Source organism: Oratosquilla oratoria, chromosome 20 (assembly GCF_046742065.1).
Source record: "Oratosquilla oratoria isolate Oo_2021 chromosome 20, ASM4674206v1, whole genome shotgun sequence".
In the NCBI taxonomy this organism is placed as follows: Eukaryota; Metazoa; Arthropoda; class Malacostraca; order Stomatopoda; family Squillidae; genus Oratosquilla; species Oratosquilla oratoria.
Window position 1 is genome coordinate 34,022,283 of NC_134796.1, and position 18,377 is coordinate 34,040,659.

Here is an 18,377-nt window from a genome sequence, read left to right on the forward strand (position 1 = left end):
CAATCTTCCTTTTCTATATTGTTCATTTCTTTTCATGTATTTTTTCTCATTTAGTTCTAGTTCTATCAATATGTGGTCACTTTTGCTTATTGGTGCCTGGTATTCTATCTTTTCCACTATTTCAGGTTCTGATGTGATTATTAGGTCTAGTCTCGATGGTTCTTCTTCATTTCTATAGCTGGTGTTCTCTTGGATCCATTGTGTCATTGTGTGGTCAGTAATCATCTCAAGTAGAACACTTCCCCATGAGTCTTCTCCACCCTTTACGGTCATCTCTTCCCAGCAGATTTCTTTGCAATTATAGTCGCCCATCATAACTATTCTTCCTCCATCTTCCATTATCTTGTTTAGTGTTATTCTTATGTCTTCTAACATGCTTTTATGTTCATTCTCTTCCCATGAGGCTGTTTTTGGGGGCACGTAGTTTATTACAAACTTTCTGCTCTTCTTATCTCTATCTTCTACTTCTATCATAATCATCTCTACTCTATTGTTCCCATATGTGACACTCTTCACGCTTATATCCTTCTTAGTCAGGAACAAACTCCACCCCCTTGTTTTATCTCTCTGTTTCTAATCCAATAATTATATGCATTGTGTCCTATGCTGTTGGGTGGTAGTGGACCTTTTAATTTTGCCTCAACAATTCCCATTATGTCCGGATCTTTTTCTTTCAGATATTTGTTCAGTTCATTCAGTCCTGTTATTAATCCATCTATATTTGTGTAGGATACTTTTAACTTTCTGTTATTTCCATTGTATTCTCTGTTTCTTTTGTGTTTCTCTCTGTTATTTTCCATTTCTTCAATTTCATATTCACTACTCTCCAGTAGAATTCTTGTTTTTCTGTCTCCGTTCTGGTCTCGTTTTTTTTCTTAGCTTCATGTCTTTTCCTTATTTCCTCCTCTCTTTCCTCTTTATTCATTTCCCTTTTTATCCATACCTTTTTATATTGTTCACTTGTTGCTAGTTTCCCTGTTTTGGACAAGATATTCTCTGCCGTCGTTTGTGACCTGAATTTAATCTTAATTGGTCTGGTCTTGTCTGTACTATATTTCCCGAGTTTGAATTTCTCTTCGATTTGTTTCATTATTTCTGGCTCATCTTCCTGAACTAATTCTAGTAAATTTCTTACTTTTTCATTTTCCTCTTTGATTCTTGTGGTTCTATCTGGGTTATGTTTCTCTTCCATTCCTAATATAATTATATATTTCTTTTTGTCTGCTAAGTCTCTTACAATATTCTCCTTCTGTCTCATCACTTTGATAACTGAGTCTTCAGTTTGTTCTTTCATTTGCTGTTTAATTATATCAGAAAATGCAACTTTACTATTTTCTTGTATCTTCCTCCACCCCTCTGCCTCTTATGCTATTGTTTCTTTATTGTCTCTATTGTTCTTTTTTAATTCTTTATTCTCCACTTTTACTTCTCTTAACTGCCTTTTTAGTTCTTCTATTTCATCAGTTAAGTTTTTGTTTGCCTTCTCTAGTTCTTCCAATTTTTCAAACCTCTCGGCAATTTTTGACATTTTGCCAAACCTAATCTCCCAATGCTCAGTCATTTGTTCAAGTTTTTCCTCCAGTTTTGCCAGTCGGGGGAGGTTGGTATCCGCCGCCCCCTCATTAAATCCTTGGAAATTATTATCCTCACCTTCCATTGAACTGCTCTTATCTATGTTTCTGATCTTTACAATTTTGTTAGTCCCATCATCGAAATCCAAGTCATCCGTTCGGCGTTTGTTTACAAGCCGCCTGGACTCTTGGACCAAGTCCTCCCCTTCCTCATTTCCTTCCATTTCCCTCAATATCCCTTCCCTTCTCCTTCCCTATCACTTCCCCACTATTCCACGAGCACTCCCCTTCCCTATAAATACAAAAAGGCACTTCCTGGATGTTGAGATCCACGTAGTTTTTCCTTTTTCTTTGGAACACCAGTTCTCGCCGTCCATTCGGTGAAAGGGTGTGTGTGTGTGAATGTATATATAAATGGCAATCTCTCTGACACATCCAACAAGCAACATCCCTTGACATAATGTATTCACTCTCCAGCCACAACATGGGAAGTCATCCATCCCAATGACCATAAAGAATGCTGGCAAAAGAGTATTCAATAGCTACAGGAAAGGATATAACCCGGACCTTACACCAGAGATTGCCTCCCTCTTAAAAAAGAATTACTTCAACAAGTAGACATCACAAGAGAAATAAACAACAAAAAGAAAGTATTGGAAGTATACAAAAAAAAGATTGTAGGTAAAATGTTGATTACTATAAAAAAACATTAAACAAAATTAACCCATCCATCACCCATGAAACAGTTGGTGCAACATGAGGAAAGCTTGCATCACCAAAGTAGTAGTACAATATCATTAACAAACACTTCTCCAAAACAAGTTTCAAACTTGCATCTGGAGAAAATAGGAAGATAACCAAAAGACACAAGAAAAACAAACAGATGCTGCCTTCCTTTTTTTAATAAAGATGTAAAAAATACAACAAAGAAAAATTAAATCCCATGCAGAAGGTCCAAACAAGATTTCAAGTGTCCATCAAAATGCCTTTTAGTGATTTTTTTGTCGAGTGATATTTGTGAGAACTGTCCTGGTGTAGTGGATCTCCTTGAATCCACGTCTGTTAAAGGATTTTTTCTTTTCTTTTCTTCTTCCTTTCTGGGATCAGTCTTTTCTTCGTATAACCTTGTGTAACCTTTAAAATAAATTGCATGTCTCAAGGAACCCCTGCACAAAAAAAAAAAAAAAAAAAAATTTATACCATATCTTTCATTTTATTTTCACCATAATAATAGGTTAGATAGGATGATGTCTATATTACATTATTACAATAACCAAGAATATGTCGTGCGTGTTTAATTATATTACATATATGAAATTAAAACAAAAAACAAAAGTGCATTAGCTTATCTCGCTTATTCTCGTGGAACCCTTAGGGATCTTTTGCGGAACCTTAGGGTTCCGGGGAACCCTGGTTGAGAAACGCTGGTCTATAGGATGCTAGGTTTTCTGGTGGTTTGTTTGGTTTTAAGATAGGGATTATATGTGCTTTTTTCCAGATTGTTGTGCTTCCAATAGTGGTTGAAGTTATCTGAAAGCCTTTATTACTTTATTGCTTTTAAGCCAAGGCATTTTGATGGACACTTGAAATCTTGTTTGGACCTTCTGCATGGGATTTAATTTTTCTTTGTTGTATTTTTTACATCTTTATTAAAAAAAGGAAGGCAGCATCTGTTTGTTTTTCTTGTGTCTTTTGGTTATCTTCAATTTTCTCCAGATGCAAGTTTGAAACTTGTTTTGGAGAAGTGTTTGTTAATGATATTGTACTACTACTTTGGTGATGCAAGCTTTCCTCATGTTGCACCAACTGTTTCATGGGTGATGGATGGGTTAATTTTGTTTAATGTTTTTTTATAGTAATCAACATTTTACCTACAATCTTTTTTTTGTATACTTCCAATACTTTCTTTTTGTTGTTTATTTCTCTTGTGATGTCTACTTGTTGAAGTAATTCTTTTTTAAGAGGGAGGCAATCTCTGGTGCAAGGTCCGAGTTATATCCTTTCCTGTAGCTATTGAATACTCTTTTGCCAGCATTCTTTATGGTCATTGGGATGGATGACTTCCCATGTTGTGGCTGGAGAGTGAATACATTATGTCAAGGGATGCTGCTTGTTGGATGTGTCAGAGAGATTGCCATTTATATATACATTCACACACACACACACACACTTCAGCGAATGGACGGCTTGGATGACGTTCTGAAGAAAACTGAAGTCTGTGGATCCCAACGCAAAGAGAAGTGCCTAGTGTTTTTGCAGGGTGGGGGGGAAATTGCTCGTGGAGTAGTGGGAAAGTAGGGAAAGAGGAAAAGGGGAGGGATTACTGAGGGAAATGGAAGGAAATGAGGAGGGAGTAGACTTGGCCCAGCCAGACAAGCGAAAGGTAAACAAAAGACTGAGTGAGGATGAAATGTCTAATAAAAATGTAAAGATTAGAAGTATAGAGAGGAGCAATACAGAAGAAAGTGACGAGAATATGTTCCAGGGATTTAAAGAGGGTGGGGGGGACACAACCCCCCCCCCCCCGACTGATAAGACTAGAGGAGAGAGTTGATAAGGTGATCGAGGACTTGGAACGTAAGTTAGGTAATGTAGACTCCATTTTCCAGAGAATTGAAAGGTTGGAACAACTAGAGAAGGCTAACAGAAACTTAACTGAAGAAATAGAGGACCTAAAAAGACAGTTAGGAAATGTAAAGGAGGAGAATGAGAAATTGAAGAAGAATAGTAATGAAAACAGAGAGAAAATAGCTACAGAAGCTAAAAATTGGAGAACAACCCAAGAAGGGAATGAGGTTTCATTCACTGACATAGTCAAACAGCAATTGAAAGAACATAATGAAGACTCAGTTATTAAAGTGATGAGACAGAAGGAGAATATAGTAAGAGAATTAGCTGACAAAAAGAAATGTATAATTATATTAGGAATGGAAGAGAAACATAACCCAGATAGAACCGCAAGAATCAAGGAGGAAAATGAAAGAGTAAGAAGTTTATTAAAATTAGTCCAGGAAGATGAACCAGAAATTATAAAGGAAATTGAGGAAAAATTCAGACTCGGAAAATATAGTACAGATAAGACCAGACCAATTAAGATTAAATTCAGGTCACAAACAACGGCAGAGAAAATTCTATCCAAGACAGGGAAACTAGCAACAAATGATCAATATAAAAAGGTATGGATAAAAAGAGAAATGAATAAGGAGGAAAGAGAGGCAGAAAAGCAGAAAAGAATTGAAGCTAAGGCAAAAAACGAGGAAAGAACGGAGTCAGAGAAAGAGAGATTCTATTGGAGAGTAGTGAACATGAAAATAAAGCAGTTCGACATACTAAAGAAAAACATAAGGGAAACAGAGAACACAATGGAAGTGGCAGAAAACTAAGAGTGTCTTACACAAATATAGATGGATTGATAACAGGATTGAATGAACTGAATGATTATTTGAAAGAAAAAGAACCGGACATAATGGGAATTGTAGAAACAAAATTAAAAGGCCCACTACCACCCAACAGTGTAGGACATGATACATACAATTATTGGATTAGAAACAGAGAGAAAAAACAAGGGGGTGGAGTTATGTTCCTGACTAAGAAGGATATAAACGTGAAAGGTGTCATATATGGAAAGAATACAGTAGAGATGATTATGATAGAAGTGGAAGACCGAGATAAGAAGAGCAGAAAGTTTGTGATCAATTATGTGCCTCCGAAAACAGCCTCATGGGAGGAGAGTGAACATAAAAGTATGTTAGAGGACACAAAGATAGCATTAACTAAAATAATGGAAGACGGAGGAAGAATAGTTATGATGGGCGACTTTAATTGCAAAGAAATCTGCTGGGAAGAAATGACAGTAAAGAGTGGTGATGACTCATGGGGAAATGCTCTACTTGAGATGATTACTGACCATTCAATGACACAATGGATACAAGAGAACACTAGGTATAGAAATGAAGAAGAACCATCGAGGCTAGACTTAATAATTACATCTGAACCTAGAATAGTGGACAAGATTGAATATAAAACACCAATAGGTAAAAGTGACCACATATTGATTGAACTGGAACTTAATGAAGAAAAATATATGAAAAGAAATTAACAATATAGAAAAGGAAGAATGATGTATGAAAAAACAAACTTTGATAAAATAAGAGAATTCTTCCAACAAGAAAACTGGGAAGAAATATACAAAGAAGAAACATCAGTGGAAGAGAAATGGAATATTTTGACAAAAATTTACAAAAAAGGAGTGGAAAAGTATGTCCCAAGACAAAAACAAGAAAAAGAATATGTAAAATGCTGGTACAACAAAAGTTGTAGGGAGTTAAAAGACAAAAGAGACAAAGCCTGGACCAGATGGAAAAAAGACAGAAGACCTGAAAAATGGAAAATATATACTGGTTATAGAAATGAATATGTACAAAAGTGCAGAGAGGAAAAAAGAAAATATGAAAAAGATGTTATAGAAAAGTGTAAAGATCAACCAAAACTATTCTACAGATTTGTAAACAATAAACTGAAAAACAAACAAGACTTGGAGAAATTAAGACAAGGAGGAGTTGAATACACTGAGGAAATGGAAATGGCAGAAATTATGAACAAACATTTTAAATCAGTGTTTACAAGGGAAAATATACAACCTGAAGAGATTGAGTGGAAGGAAAAAGTCCCCCCTATGGAAGAAATAGAAGTAACAAAGAATGAAATATTGACACACTTGGGTAATTTTGATGTCAGAAAATCGCATGGGCCAGATGAAATAGCAAACTGGATTCTGAAAGAATGCAGGAATGAACTGGCAGACAAAATACATAGCATAATAAGCAGTTCCTTAAAAGAAGGAAAAGTTCCAGAAGATTGGAAAAAAGCAAATATAGTACCTATATATAAAGGAGGAAATAAAGAAGAACCTACCATCTATAGACCAGTCTCTCTAACAAGTACAATAGCAAAAATATGTGAAAGAATTATCAAAAGTAGATGGGTAAAATACTTGGAAAAAAACAACGTACTAAATCCAAGGCAATTTGGATTCAGACAAGGACGATCATGCGTCACCAATTTAATATGTTTCTATTCAAGGCTAATAGATATAATACAAGAAAGAGATGGATGGGCTGATTGTGCATTTCTAGACCTAAAAAAAGCTTTTGACAAAGTACCACATAAGAAGTTGCTTAAGAAATTAGAATATGAAGGAGGAATACAAGGTAAATTGCTAAATTGGATGGAAGACTTTTTGCAAGAAAGAAAAATGAGAGTAGTGATAAGAGATCAGCACTCAAAATGGAATGAAGTAATAAGCGGTGTCCCGCAGGGAACAGTTCTGGCCCCAATAATGTTTGCTATATATATTAATGATATGGATGAAGGAATTGAAAGCTATATGAGCTTCTTTGCAGATGATGCAAAATTACTGAAAAGAGTGAAAACTGAAGAAGATTGTGAATCACTACAGAGAGATCTAAATAAAGTACAAGAATGGAGTAGGAAGTGGGAGATGGAGTTCAATACAAAAAAGTGTAGTATAATGGAATTTGGAAAAAGCAAAAACAGAATAACAGGATCATATAATTTGGGAGAAGGAATAAAAAAAGTAGAAAATGAGAAGGACCTGGGAGTCATTGTTATGAATAATATGTCACCTGAGAAACATATAAATAAGATTTTTGGAGAAACTTATAATTTAATAAGAACAATCAAAGTGGCATTTACATACCTGGATGAAGAAATGGTGAGGAAAATCCTAATCACCCTGATAAGACCAAGATTGGAATATGCAGCAACGATATGGTCACCAAGTACAAAAAAATGTATAAAAAAACTTGAAAGAATACAAAGAGCAATTACAAAATTGGCACCAACACTCTCAAAACTATCATATGAAGAGAGACTACAAAAACTTAAACTACAGACACTAGAGCAAAGAAGAGAGAGAGGAGATTTGATAGCTATTTACAGAATCATGAAAGGCATAGAAATTACTGATAGAGAGAATCTGATAAAATGGGATGACAGAAATACAAGAGGACACGGAAAGAAAATAAAAAAAGACAGCTATAGAAGAGATTTGAAAAAGAACAGCTTTCCTCACAGAGCAATAGACAGTTGGAACAAGTTAGATGAGAAAGTGGTGTGTGCAAAAACAATACATGAATTTAAAAATAGTTTAGATAAAATGAGATATGAAGACGGGACCCCACGAGCATAGCTCCCCTTCCCGTAAAATACAACTAGGTAAATACAACTAGGTAAATACAAAGTGCCTCTTCCCTTTTGTACAGGACATAGCTATCCATCACCCATTTGTTTCCTTTGTATAAACTACATGGCATGGTTGATAGAGTACTGAACTGCCAGTATAGAGGTATGGCAGTACCTGGTTCGAATCCTGCCCAGGGCCGAAATTATTTCAGTATCGCTACGCTTCGGGTCGTTACTCTGACTCTCGTGGGTGTGTGTGTGTAAGGTCATAGCATTACCCATAGATCGGTCATATGAGCTCTGAGCTCTCTTCTGGGAGGGAAATAGCTGTCGATCACAAGTCCAACACGTGATCCAAAGACCAAGGTGAATACAACCACTCCTCGTTTAACGACGACAATTGGGACCAGCGCGCCGTCGTTAACCGAATTGGTCGTTAAGCAAAAGTGTATACATATACGTACATGTATACATGCAATACATGTATCTTTATTTTCATGTATTTCCCTCTTTTATACAGTACATTAAAGCTTTATTTACTGTTTATTTACAGTGGTTACGTTCCCGAAATTACCATATATGACCAAATCCGCGTATGCTGACATTCCATATTGAATACCGAGGTATTTTTTTAGTTTCGACCATGGGCGCAATATAGCAATAGAAAATTATTAATCTTGTAAATTAAAATGTATCAACGTAATATGCAATTTTGTGGGCAGAAATGAAAGTAAAAAATACCATGCTACAAGAAAATATGCAAATGAACGAAGTCGGTAGCATAGGATCGGGCCGCCATCTTGTCGTCTGCCAACGTCTCTCACGACGACGACAACGAGGACGAGCCGGATGACATTTAATTTGCATGTAATGATTTATCAAACACAGGTTAGGTTAGTTTAGTTTAGGTTAGGCGAATGTATCATCCTTTCATTTCCTCGACATTGGCATCTATCATAACAAACATGGTGTACCATTCGTCCGACATGACTTCGTTACTTACGAAATTTGCTTTAGCACCTTTTTTTTATTTCCGCTCACAAAATTGCATATTACGTTGATACATTATAATTTACAAAATCAATAATTAATTTTCTATTGCTATATTGCGCCCTTGGTCGAAACTAAAAATTTACCACTACCAGTATATATTGTACCCCAGGTAGTTTTTCCAGCTTGCAGGATGGTAATGTAGACCTAAGCTTCAGAACACTTTACCTCACAGCTAATATCCACCGTACAAGTTCATTTAACATCATACAAATTTGCCTCAGCCAACTTAATTATCGTACATGACGTCATAACTTCGGGAGATTTACGTTAAACGAATATTGGTCTGTCATAAAGCCCGTCATTACTCCGAGTTGTCGTTAACCGAGTAGGACGTTAAACGAGGAGTGGGTGTACATGTCTCACCCACACAGCTATACCTGACATGCCAACCACGCCAAGGGAATATAGAATACATAGAAGAATTAGAAATGGCTAAAGTCATGAATAATCACTTCAAATCTGTTTTCACTAGAGAGAAAGGACAATATTGGGACGAAGGAAATGAAAGGCAATCTCCCCCCATGAGCGAGATAATAATAACACAAAAAGAAATAATGGAACATCTATCAAACCTTGATGTCAGGAAATCACATGCCCCAGACAAAATGGCAAATTGGATTCTAAAAGAATGCAAAGAAGAAATAACAGACAAAATACATAACATAATAAATTGCTCACTTTATTAAGATGGAAAAATACCAAAAGACTGGAAAGATGCTAACATTGTACCAATATATAAAGGAGGAAACAAGGAAGAACCAACTAACTACAGACCAGTCTCACTAACAAGCACTATAGCCAAAATTTGTGAGAAAATCATCAAGAATAGATGGGTAAAACACCTGGAAGACAATAATATAATAAACCCAAGACAATTTGGGTTCAGACAAGGAAGCTCATATACCACAAACTTAATATGTTTCTACTCAAGATTAATAGGCATAGTGCAAGAAAGGAATGGATGAGCTGATTGTGCCTTCCTGGACTTACAAAAAGCTTTTGACAAAGTACCACACAAAAAAATTATTAAAAAAAAACTGGAACATATAGGAGGGATACAAGGGAACCTACTAAAATGGATGGAGGACTTCCTAATTGGTAGAAAGATGAGAGTAGTGCTCATAGAAAAATATTCAGGTTGGAAAGAGGTGATCAGTGGAGTACCACATGGATCTGTATTGGCTCCAATAATGTTTGCTATTTATGCGAATGACATGGATGATGATTTGAATTGTTACATGAGCTTCTTTGCAGACAACACCAAACTGTTAAGGACAGTAAAAACTGAAAAGGATTGTGAATCACTGCAGGAAGACCTGAATAAGGTATGAAACTAGAGTCAGACATGGGAAGTGGACTTCAATATTAACAAATGTAGCATTATGGAGTTCGGAAAAAGTAAAAATAGAATATCAGGACAATATAGAATTGGAACCAAGGAGATAAAGGAGAGATCCGAAGAAGATTTGGGTGTAATAATCTCAAATGATTTGTCGTATGATAAACAGATATACAAAATTATCGGAGAATCCTACAACCTGCTAAGATCAATAAAAGTGGCATTTACATATTTGGACAAAGAAATTATTAAAAAAAAAAATATTGGTCACACTGATAAGGCCTAGACTAGAACATTGTGGTTACCCAGTACCAATAAGAATATAAAGAAAATAGAAAGAGAGCAGCCACAAAAATGGCACCTGCACTTGCAAACTTGTCATATGAGGAGAGATTGGCCAAACTGGAGTTACCAACTATGGAGCAAAGAAGAGAGGTGACCTACTGACCATCTACAGAATCATGAAGGGCACAGAAATACTCAATAGAGAGGACTTGTTAAACTGGGACAAGAGAAACACAAGAGTAGATGGAAAGAAAATGAAAAAACATAGCTACAGAAGAGATCTGAAGATAAACAGTTTTCCACATACAGTGGTGGACACTTGGAACAAATTGGATGAAAAAACAGTGTGCGCAAAAACCATTCATGAGTTTAAGAGCAAACTGTGAGATACAATGGCGGGACACCACGAGCATAGCTCCCATTCCCGCAAAATACAACTAGGTAAATACACACACTTGCCTATGACAGTGTGACCCTGCATGATCTGAACCTAATCCAGTGCAATTATGTAATTAGACACCATGGGTAACTACCTACACGGCATATATATATATATATATATATATATATATATATATATATATATATATATATATATATATATATATATATATATATATCGGCTCCTGGTGCATGTAAAATCAGTTCAGTTATACCTTAACCCTTTAACCTCAGATGACATGATGAAAAAAGGACATACTTTGAAATCTAAAATCTAGGATCTAATTGTCTATAGCAAGGGCTAGCATGAAGAATATGAAAGCATTTCAGTGTCTCTCATGACTACAGAGGAAAAAACTATATATATGTATAGGTTTCTTATAAAGTACATTACCATATCCGGTTTTTCGTATCTACACAACGAGCGGCTGGCATGAATGAGTTGAATAGGTTAATAATAAAGGAGACAAAATCACCAAACCTCTTTCTCTTCTCACAATACATCATTGCTACACTGGTGACCCAAGTGAGAACCACAGACCCATCTCCCATTGCTGCCGCCCCCAACACTGCTCCACCTCTCCCAACAATCACTAAGGGACATTAAACTAAGCGCAGCATATGTCGTGATGCTGTCTACCACCCGCCTCCTACACAGCCGACGGAACCAGCAGAAGCATCAACATTTTCCATCAGATGTGGTTCCTGTGCCTACCAGCACCTGTCCGATCTGTCCTTGGCAACATCAAGGACAAAACCTCCACCACTGCAGCAGCACCAGCCTACAGGCGCCAACTACAACAACAACAACACTTGACGACTGTGATCTGATGCACTGCAGACCTGAATATCACCTTCAGGAGTCGCCATGATTCCTGGAGCTTCATCTTGGCAGACGTCAAGACGCCTCTCCTTTGTGCTGATTTTCTCATTCATTACAGGTCACTGGTCAATGTCACCAACATCTGGTCTGCACAACAGCTCCTGCCTCAATGCCCCTCCAAATCGCACCACAATCAACCACAGCCACCTCCATCGATGCTAGACATCTACACACCCAATGCTCATTGAAGCAATCTGGGGCAACCTCATCATGATCATGTCTCCAGCAGAGATGGCCCATCTTGACCACTGCAAACTGCATTGCAATCAACAACGGCCACCAAAATTGACACTAGACAATCCTACGCCCAACATTCATCGAGCCATCTGGGGCAACCTCAACATGTCTCTGGTGGAGATGGCCTGTAGCCCCTCACATACAGAATTCCCTCTTAAACCGAGGCCATTTTAAGAGGGGAGTATCATACAAACCATGTGACGTGGTCACGTGGAGCACATGTCTTGCCCATGCGGCTATACTTGATGTGCCAGCCACACACACCTGCCTATGACAGTGTGATCCTGCATGATCTGACATAACCTAATCCAGTGCAATTGTGTAATTATGTACTATGGGTGACTACCTACGCGGCGTATATATATATCATCGCTACACCCTCTTTCAAAGGTTCATTTCAGGCAGCACATCCAATTTGACTTTATGAACCAGGAAAGGCCACCCATTCTGGCCTCAATAGAAGATCAAAGAGACATGTTGCTGGTCCCAGAGCAGTTCAATGCAACCACAGCAATGGGCCATGATTCAGCCTCCAAGAGTCGCATCTCTAGGCTCTATAATGATGCCATATAAAGCAAACATGTGAGCTACTCAAACTGTACCAAATATCACAGTGTCACTAAGAGTGCATTATCCAGATCTGCTCCTGATATTAGTTTTTGGTGAGAATTCAATGTTTGCCCCCCAAAATGGCACAAAACAATACTATAAAGTACTAAACTAATGCTTAATTCTTTGCTCATAATGACAGTCATTACCTTAAGAACATAAGAAGGAGACTGCAAGAGATCATAAGGCCTACACTAGGCAGGTCCATGTCCATTACCACCTATCATCCCCATCTATAAAGTTATCTGACCTTCTCTTGAAACTACTGGTAGTTTCAGCACTCACTACATGGTTACCAGGTCTATTCCATTTGTTGACTACTCCATTTGTAAACCAGTTCTTGCCTATTTCCTTCTTACACCTAAATTTGTCCAATTTAAGTCCATTATTGCAAGTCCTGCCCTGTTGCCTTAATATGATGAACTTGTCTGCATCACCCTTGTTAAAGCCATTAATCCATTTGAACACCTCTATTAGATCACCCTACACTCTGCCTCTTTCTAGTGTGTGTAAATTAAGGTACCTAAGCCTGTCTTTGTACAGTAGATTTCTGAGCCCATGTATCATTTTGGGTCATTCTCCTCTGTACTGATTCTAGTGAACCTATATTTATTTTATAGGATGGAGACCATTACTGTATAGTCTAGGATTGGTCTAACTAATGCCAGATACAGTTTGATAACTACCTCTGCATTTTTATTTGTAACCATCCTAGCAATGAAACCCAATGCTCTGTTAGCCCTATTCCTGGTGCTAATGCACTGTTTCCTGGATTTAAGATCAGGACTCACAAGAACTCCCAAGTCTCTCTCACACTCAGTTTTCTCTAAAAAGGTGTTATCTAAGGTTGTGTAAACCTATGTTTAACACACTGCACTTTGAGATATTGAAATCCATTTGCCATTTCACCAATCGTGTGAACAATTTGTTAAGATCTTCTTACAATATCCCAGCATCTTCTCTTGACCTGATTTGGCATCCTATTTTAGTGTCATCTGCAAACTTACTAAAATCACTAATAATCCCATTGTCCAAGTCATTTATGTATATGATGAACAATAAGGGACCCAGTACTGAGCCCTGGGGAACTCCACAAGTAACACTCCCCCATTTGGATTTTACACTGTTAATGGTGACCCACTGTTTTCTGTCACTAATTTATGCTCTAATCCATTCAAACACTTTTCTTCCTATACCATGGGCTTCAATCTTATTTACCGTATATTTCTGTGTATAAGACGACCTTTGTATAAGACGAGGTACAAAATTAGAGCAAATTTTTATGAATTTATCTCATATCGGTAGTATAAGACGACTGCTAAATTACAAAAGCATCAGTGTATCAAACCTACTGTACAAAAAGAATTGTTTTGATTATGCTTATCAGCTGTTTTTTCCACTTTTCTCTTTTATTTCTAATTACTTAACTGTATCCTTATACCAGATAAATTACTTACTGTATCCTTATAAATTCAAAATAAATGAAATAACAAAGCAAATCATGTATCATGATTTTCTGAGAACACACGTCAACTAACAAAAATTATTTGTTTACGTTCCTGGTTCGACGTAGCTCACTCCACCGCACACAACGGTTGGCACACAACAATCTTGCGTTTATCAGCTGCTTGCCCATATCAATCATGGAGCCACCAACTAAAAGGAGAAAATATGAGGCAAGTTTCAAATTAAAAGTTATAGAAGTAGCCAAGGATTCGAACAATTGTGCTGCGGCAAGAAAACTCGATGTAACTGAGAGGATGGTGCGAGAATGGAGAAAGAAGGAGGATGATCTAAGAAAAATGCCCAAAAAGAAATGTGCAATGCTAAGTGGAAGTGTATGTTGGCCTAAATTGGAAAACGATGTTGCATAATGGGTAATCCAGCGGAGACAAGATGGGTACATTGTAACCAGAAATAAAATAAGATCACATGCTCTGAAATGGGCGAAATCGAACAAGGAAGAAGGTAAAGATTTTAAAGGAACAGTGGGGTGGTGTAATAAATTTATGAACAGGAAAAATTTAGTAATAAGAGAGAAAACAAAAATTGCCCAGAAACTCCCAAAAGATCTCGATCACAAAATAAGCAGTTTTCACCAGTTTATCATTCAGCTACAGAAAAAGCATCAATATCCATTGTCACATATTGGAAATATGGACAAATCTCCATTAAATTTTGACATGCTTGGTAACAAAACGAATTTATTAGCAATTGCCATTTACTATAAAGATATGCCAATAATATATAAGGTAAATATCGTTTAATTACCTTTATTACCAGTTCTTATCATAATGTGAATCATTTCCTGTGTATCAGTGGTTATCGGCAGGCTAGCCTACCAAGTCATCTCACATAGAATTCAAGGTCTGATTTTTATAATGGTAGTATAAGATGACCCCCAATTTTAAGAGGTGAATTTTTGGATTTTAGGGTCGTCTTATACGTGGAAATATACAGTAGTAGTCTCTGATGGGGCACCTTATCAAACGCTTTGCTAAAGTCTAGGTAAATAACATTGTAATTATCATTATCTGATGCCTTGTAAACATTAATGTAAATGTATAGAAGATTAGTTACACATGACTTACCTTGGTGAGCCCATGCTGTTATTCATAAATCAAATCATGTCTCTCAATATGATCTCTGATTCTATTAGCTACTATCAATTCTAGCACTATACCTGACATCAAACTGATTAGCCTGTAGTTATGCATTGACAATTTATTACCCTTTTTGAAGACAGGGACAATGTTTGCCTGCCCCCAAGAAATAGGCATGAATCCAGTGTCTACCAACTTATAAAATACTTCTGTTAACTGGTTACAATTTCAAATTTACACTCTTTGAGCACTCTAGGAAAATTTTTGTCTGAATCTGGGGATTTTGTAGCTTTAAGCCTATCAATCTGTTTGACTACTTCTTCCCTACTAATGTTGATTTTAGTTAGTCTACTTCCTTCATCCCCACTGAAGATCAAGTCACTGTCAGGTAATATACCTAACCTCTCCTTAAATAAATACCATGAGAAAATATTTATTGCCTTGGTCATTTTATCCTCTGAATCTATCAAGACATCTTCGTCATTTTTAACCTCTTGAATACAATGACACCTATGTATGTATTATGAGCCATGAGTGGGGTATACAAGTAAGCTGGCATCAATTTCCTAATTATATTTTGTTGTAGTTGAGTGACCCCTGTATGCTGTGAACAGCCTTGATCCCATTTTCTGTGACATTATGTTTATTCAGGGTGAAAGAGAACAAGTATAACAGTAGTACCTATATTTTGTATTGTATTGTGATGCATCATCGTACATCAGGCAACCTGATGTGTGTGCAAATATTTGACTCATATTGAAGAGGTTATATTTTGTTTTGTAAAAATGAAAGAAGCCCTTTGGTTTGAATCTCATTTATTTTGCAGTTTCTTTTCATTGTGCGGGTGTTTTCTTTTTAACCAGTCTAGCCATACCTTTATATTTAGATCTGGGAGTATTGGTACTCTTTCTTATCACGTTGTGGGGAATAAGTTTAATTTATGCCAATAAAATCATAGTGGTTAGGTTACTCTATGCTTTGTTTAGACCAGTACTTCTCAATGTGGGGTGTACGCCCCACAGGTGGGCAATGCAGTTTTTCAGGCGGGCAATATGATTTTTATGGGGGGCAATTGAGGGCAACTGAGAAAATCTGGGTCAAAACTTTCTATTTTTATTTTATTAATTTTTTTTTATATTTTATCAATTTATTAATTTTGTTTTTTCAGCTGAAGGGGAGTTTATTTTTCAAATTATAAGAATTGTATATCACCACATGGGGGACATCAGGATTTTAAAGGTGATTAGGTGGGGCATAATGGCCAAGAGAAAAGGTTGAGAACCACTGGTCTAGACTTGATCATGGCCCAACCTTGGCCTAGACCTCCAACTGCGTTAATGACATTGTCCATGTACCTGACCTCACTATACTTTTCGTCTAGACAGCTGTCCCTGTCATTGTCATCCGGGCTGGTCCCGTATGAGACAAATTGTCCTAAATATTTCCTCAGTTTTCCAAATTGGCTCTCCTGAATTTGGGTACTAAAATGTTTTCTTAACTCCTTCAATACAATGATGCCTACATAGGCATCATAAAGAGCGAATGGGAATATGAAGATGTCAGTGTCTTGATTATATCATACATCATGCAGCTAATCCTGCCCACAAGAATTTGACTTAAATTAAAGAGGTTAAGTGAAGGAGGGAATGATATATATAAGTTCGGGAGCAAGAAATTATTGCATGGTTCTGGGATGTGTTAGATAAGATTAGGCTCTTACTACAGCAAAGAAATTATCAGTCACTAGTATTCTATTTTCTTCAGGTCTTGCAAGTTGTATATCAGACATGAAATAGCACTAATACAATTTCATTACACAAGGCAAATATATATTTCATTCAAGATAATCAAGTGTGCATAACTGCTTACCACTAATAGTGGAATCCAATCAAAACTATCCCTTGGTTCATCTGCAAAAGTCAAGAAATTATAATAGTCCCACTGCCCTCATTTCCTTCACTACTAACAATGAAATCAAAGACCTTTGCCCTTTTTGTCTGCTGTTTCTGTGTACAGCCATACTGGTTGGTATACATTTGTTACCTGCCAGTATATAGTCTGTTAGTGCAATGAGTACTTGGAGTTGAGGAGTACCCTTTGAGGGCTGATAATGAGGGTAGTATATGCATGTTTGTGATGTACAGTATACCTTGAATATCTTGAGGTTCATTTCATCAGTTATTGATGCAGCTGAGATGGATCTCCACTATGGCCAGCCAGCTCCATGATCCAGTGTAGTAGGTGGTTTTAGTTGGAGCTTGGGTATCCTGGCATGGGTGGCTGACTTGGAATCTTGAGTAGCCATGCATCCAGATGGCATTTTAGGGTTTTGTGTGATACACCATTCAGGTTCCTGAATTTTGCTGGGATGCAGTAGAAACCATGTTTCCTTGTAGGTGAAATTGTGGTGTGTCAAGGTCCTATTTTTTTAGATGTTCTGGGGGTGGTCCTGACATAACACAGCCCTCCTCTACTTGGGTGGGTCTTTTCTGAGATGTTGACATTAGGGACCCTGTTTTCTGGAATCTTCCTTGTACAGATAATGATGTACCTCTCTGCTGCTGGAGGGAGTACAGATGTAGCTTTACAAGTCTTTCCCAGTAACTAAGATGTTGTAACCCTTGGGTCTTGCTCGTGTAAAATCACTTGTTATTTCTGAAATCTTGTTTGGGGATCAGAGTTGGCAGCAGTATTCAAGATGGGGTAGCACTAATGATTTTCATAAAATGATCATGCACTCTTCACTTCTTGTGTAGAAAGTCCTTAGTATCCAGCCTGTTAGCTGCCTTGATTTCCCTGTATATGTAGTTTCCATTATCCATTACTGGATTATGATTACTTCTGCTGTTGTTGGTAAGTGATTATTCAGTTTGGTATTATTAAAGAAGTGTACACCTATGCAATATATCAATACAAAATTAGATATTAATTTGGTCAATTAAATTACATTAATGTAATATATGTCTTTCTTGGCAGAAATCAATATTAAAAAAACCTTGCTAAAAGCAAATACACTACTAAACATAGCTGCAACAATAGATTTGAGACACCATGTTTGTGTCATCTGTCCAGTCCCATCAATGTCAGTTTGACAATTGGCGATGGCTACTTTGTACACACCTGACCCAGGGCAGTGGACAGGATGCAGGGAT

The 18,377-nt window shown here is 37.0% G+C and overlaps 1 protein-coding gene across 2 annotated transcripts in view; it reads right to left on the bottom strand.

Annotated features, from left to right (window-relative positions):
• The window catches only part of LOC143036450 (uncharacterized), a 38,670-nt gene that overhangs the window by 11,680 nt on the left and 8,613 nt on the right, over window positions 1-18,377 (bottom strand). The window contains exon 2 of one of the 2 annotated variants that reach the window (XM_076203823.1): window positions 17,095-17,135. The exons of the other annotated variant lie outside the window; for it this stretch is intronic. The gene's annotated coding sequence lies outside the window, so the exon portion shown is untranslated. The remainder of the gene's footprint in view (window positions 1-17,094; window positions 17,136-18,377) is intronic. 2 annotated transcript variants of the gene reach the window in all.